General features: G+C 44.3%; 1 long non-coding RNA gene across 1 annotated transcript; it reads left to right on the top strand.

Moving 5' to 3' along the window:
• The first annotated feature begins 1,492 nt into the window (after nucleotides 1–1,492).
• On the top strand, nucleotides 1,493–4,686 carry LOC309538536. The gene is made up of 3 exons (XR_014222282.1): nucleotides 1,493–1,612; nucleotides 3,972–4,143; nucleotides 4,623–4,686. It is a non-coding gene; the product is annotated as an uncharacterized lncRNA (long non-coding RNA).
• The last annotated feature ends 442 nt before the right edge of the window (nucleotides 4,687–5,128 follow it).

The raw sequence follows: 5,128 nt of genomic DNA, 5'->3' as shown, positions 1-5,128 counted from the left end.
TCCTCTTCAGTCCCTTTCTTTAAATACTGATAAGACGAAGGCCTGAAAAGAGCTTCAGAAAGAGATGATCCCAAAGGACTCCAGATGCTAACCAGTACTTCTGTGGAAATATTGGAAAGGCCCACTGAAGAGGAGCAGTTATGGCACAGCCCATTATTTGCCCAGCAACAGGAAAGAGACAAAGGGAGGCCAGAATAGTTTGTGGCTCAAAGACTTAACAGATTTATTGTTGTACCACATGCATTTGCCAGTAGAATCCACTTCAACTGAATAAAGTGGCATTTCGTTTTTTTGTTTTTTTAAACAAAGGTTGCAACACAGATAAGCTCCTGCGTTTTTAAGAGCCAGGCTAGATGCATTTGTTTGTTGATTCATGAGTCTGTCCCCAAGGGGGTTGGACTGGATGACCTTCGGGGTCCCTTCCAATGCAACAATTCTATGTTTCACAAGTACATGCAACAATACTTGGAGACTTAATAATTAATAATAAGGCTGTCTGACTTCCAGGAGCAACATGGGACCAAGGACCTGTGGTGGCTATTTGTGTTTTTGAGAAAATGGCTTACTGTGTTTTGGTGCTCTGGACAACTGCTGCATAGCATACTATTGCATAACAGACTCCCTCGGGAGATTGTGTACTCACCTTCCTTGGAGGTTTTTAAGCAGAGGTTGGATGACCATCAGTCATGGAAGCTTTAGCTGAGATTCCTGCATTGCAGGGGGTGGACTAGATGACCCTCGGGAACCCCTTCTGTGGTAAATGTAGCATAAATAAATAGTTACAGATGGTTAAGGTATTTTTAAAAAAAGAAAAAGAAGTATTGTTCAAATGCAGCACAAAGCTAATAAATAAATGGTAAAGTTCTTTTAGTAAGTTGCAGCGTCTGCACTTCCCGGAAGGTTCTACCACAGCAAAGAGCTGCACGTGTGAAGGGAGCTGAGCCCTCCCCTCCTTCAAGGGCCCTGAAAACCTACCAACCCAGGCAGCCACCCCAGCACCCTGCACAAAGGCCAAATGAAACACACACCCAACAAGTAACATTACATCCCGATCTGATTAGATGCTTAGCCTAAAATGGAAACATCAGAAACTCATCTTGCCATCGTCCTGGGGGTCCATGAAGGTATGTAAGCAGTGCTTTTTTCTTAAGGATAAACAGTTACCAGCATCTTTTTTTCCCCCTAGAAGAAACATACTGGTTAAAAGTGCAGCACTTACTGTAACAACTTCATGTTGCACCTTTTTTTCTAGAAGAAACACACTGGGTGTAGAGAGGTAGGGAGGTGGGAGCGGTAAAAAAAATGCTTGTCAAGAGAGACAGTGAACTGAAAATTTGGGGCCTGATAAAATGAGCTGGTGGAAAGAGAGAAGCGATATGCAAAGAAATATATATATACATTTCGTTCTCTTTATTTGAAACCACATGGTTTTCTGCAAAAGGCAGAACTGCTACAGGACATTGCAAGAGAATTCATGTTCAGCGCTTTCTACAGAGCAAGCGGTCGCCATGGAGACAGCAGCCATGCACCAGTACTGGAGCTATGGGAGACATGATTACTTTCAGAATCGGCCTATGAGAAAGGAGAGACACATCTGCCAGCATCTTGTCATGTATGTCAAGATGCCATATACTAAGGCTATAGTCAGAGGCTCTGATATGTTTTTATTGTGCTGCTTGATTATGACATTTTAATCATTTGGTTGGTTATAGTAGAAAGGTGAGGGTAAAGGACCTCTGGACGGTTAAGTCCAGTCAAAGGCAACTATGGCGGAAGCCACAGGACACAGAAACGCCATTTAACCTTCCCACCACAACTGTACCTTTTTATCTACTTGCACTGGCATGCTTTCGAACTGCTAGATGATGATGATGATAATGATGATTAGATTAGCAGAAGCTGGGACAGAGCAACGGAAACTCACCCTGTCGCATGGATTTGAATGGCCAACCTTCCGATCGGCAAGCCCAAGAGGCTCAGTGGTTTAGACCACAGCGCCACCCATTCCCCTGAGTTATAGTAGTATTGAGGGGGTTTAGTAATAAAATTTGTATTTGTTTCAAAATTTTGAAGCATGGGGAAAGTCACCAACCAAGCCAGTGGTGGGCATGCTGTTGCTCTGACCTTGACCATCCAAAAAAACAAGTAGCTCTCCTTGATTTAAAAAGCCTGTTAGGCTATTACAGTGAGACACGTTTCTGCATAAAATGTAGTTGGGTCTTAATCTGGAGCAAAGATGACCGGAACCTGCCAAGCCTGCTTTTGTTCAAGGCCCTGTTTATACTTGGATTTGCCAAGCTGTTCGAAACTTGACAGCTACCCTATTTAGAACTTTAATCTAAATAAAACCTGGGCCATGAGTCAGTTTTGTAGTGTGGAAACTTGAAAGTCTGCATGTTCTCACACTGGAATATATCACTGTATCATTTTGTCAAAAGTCTCTTACATGCTTAATGTTTTAAAACAAGCAGTGCCCTGAGGATAAACAGTGGATTCTGCCCCAAATGTTAATTTCTGGGCAAGTGCTAAATCTATACCCAGAGCTCTCAATTGCATGAATATTGTGCAAAGCTGCTCTTTGATTTCACAAACTGGCAGTTGTCCAGCTTGCACATACAAATGTCATCCCTCTTCCTGTAAAACTGTAACAGTATTTCAGTGGAGATTTACTTCAGCAAGCTTAGAAAACATAGACACACATTTGGACACATCACGCCACGTGGAGGTCAGCATTAAACTGAAAAACCAAAACACACTTGGCACATATGTGGCCAAACTATATCCTGCCTTAATAAGGTTCTATGTGGCAAATTTCATACAACAGTCAGCATCCAAACCGTCAGCATCCAAAATAGACCAAAAAAAGGAGGGAGGAAAATCTCAATACCTGTATGCAGTATAGAATTTTAGTAGCAAACAAGTCCAATGAGTTTTCGCCTACATCAATTTTAGCCCTTGATCAGGAGTCAAAATGCAAAGTTGAAACTAAAGGTTAACTGAAGCATAATTTATAGTAAGCTTCTTCTAAGGCATACAAAGTAAAGTGATGGATGGACAAGGTGTTACAGAAAATCTCATGCTGGTGTATACACCATACTCTTAAAGTATACACCCAAAAAACCAGGGGAACCGTAGTTTACCCCCATGGTGCTACAATTCCCAGCACTATTAACAACCTACAGTTTGCATGGTTCTTGGGGGGGGGATGTGTTTTGAACGTATAGTGTGCATGGAAAATCAAAGAGAGAGAGATAAAAATGAGGAGCTGCATTTCAAATTGATACGACATATATATTAGATCTGAAAGAACACCCTGTTGCTATTTGATGCTTATGAATGCATCTTCACAGCCTTGCCCAGTCTGACAGGTTGCCATGGAAACAGCAGTGTCAGCATCCAGCAGTCCATTTGTAAATGGACGGCTCCATGTTCCGTATCTCTAAAGTTGAGTGTGTGCTTGTGTAGGTGCTGAAATAAATTGTTTTAGATTTATCAAGAGTTTCACCTGATAACAAGCAACTGAAGATAAAACAGCAGTAAAGAAAGATAAAATGATACTCCCCAGAAAATGTTACTTGGACCAGAACAAAACACCCCAAACACAGAGCAGAGGCAGCTCAGGACAATCTGCTGCCTTGGGCAAAGCTCAAGATGGTGCCTTCTCCTAAGGCACAGACAGAAGCCAATTTGACTGGTAGTTTAATCTTCAATACTGGTAAAAGGACTGCATCCAGAGGACAGCAGGCTAATGCAAGGGGTACAGGCCAGACAACATGGCACTCACATGGCATTGTCCCTCCCTGCACCTCAGCACCTGTCACCTGAGGCAACTGCCTCCCTCTGCCTCATCGTAGGGCTGGCCCAGAAGAAAGGTATTAGTTTGGTCTTAGGAAACACAATCAGCTGGTTTGATTTCACTCCTCAATATACAGCTTTACAATGCAGAGAAATAATGTTTGGTTTCATTTCAGTACACACCTGCCATATCTCCTTCAAGCCCTACCCATTCCTCCATGCAAATTGATGCTAGCATATCCTTAAAGTCCTTCAGTGAGGGAAGCTGTTAGCCGTCCTATGCATTACACAGCAGAATGAGGCCGTTGTCTGAGGAATTCCTGACTGTACCACTTCAGGTGGCAGCAGGTGAGTCCCTCTTCCTGATCTGCTACCCTCTGACTCACCTAGCTGCTCCTCACTTCTGGGCTGGCCTCATCCTCAAGTGCAGGGCAGGCCCAATATATTTTGGCACCTGAGGCAAACCACCAAATGCTGCTCTCCGCCTGCCAGGGAAGAAGGGCTTGGTAAAGGCCAACATCAGGAGCAAAGGTGGAATAAAGATCTGCTGCATCAGGACCTGCGGTCCCTGTGGATCCTGCCATCTGAGGCAGTTGCCTCACCTTGCCTCATGTGTGGGCCGGTCCAGCTCAAGGGTGCAGCAGCAAAGAAGAAGGCAGGCCTGGCTCCACCGGCAGGCCTCTGCTAATTGCTTCTCTTTCTGCCTTGTGCTGGACCTACACGGACCTGTTTAACCTTATTAGAATGATATTAGATATGTTTTTCTAAAATATCACAGGGCCTACTTGTAAATTAAAACTGTTTCTTTGTTTTCTCCATCAAAACAGTTTCCCTGCTGATGGTTGCTGGTTGCTCTGCAGGGCCCTCTGGTGTCACATTTTAATAATGCATTACGAAGGTTAAAAGTAAGATGTCATGTAACCCAAAGGGTTCTCATCAATGGTTCCTCTTCATCCTGGAGAAGAGTGACTGGTGGGGTGCCACAGGGTTCTGTCTTGGGCCCGGTCTTATTCAACATCTTTATCAACGACTTGGATGATGGACTCAAGGGCATCCTGATCAAATTTGCAGATGACACCTGTCAGCGCTGCCTCAGGTCCCAGCTCACAGAGGACCAACGCCAGTTGCTCTTTATAAACAAAAGTCTTTATTGTGGTTCATTGTTGGTTTGACACCCATGGCGCGCAGCGCTACGTCTGAGTCCTTAGACCGGCGAAGCTCCGTCTGACTCCTCCCCCCCCCTGCACCAGTTCAAGACCCGAGCCTTGCTCCACCTCTTCCTCTCCTCCTTTTGCTCCTTTCTCCTCCGGGTCCTCCTGTCCTCTGGGGTTAC

Source organism: Podarcis vaucheri, assembly GCF_965113315.1.
Source record: "Podarcis vaucheri genome assembly, chromosome: 8".
Classification (NCBI taxonomy): domain Eukaryota; kingdom Metazoa; phylum Chordata; class Lepidosauria; order Squamata; family Lacertidae; genus Podarcis; species Podarcis vaucheri.
Note: the sequence above shows the minus strand (reverse complement) of the source record. Positions and strands in the feature narration are given on the sequence as shown.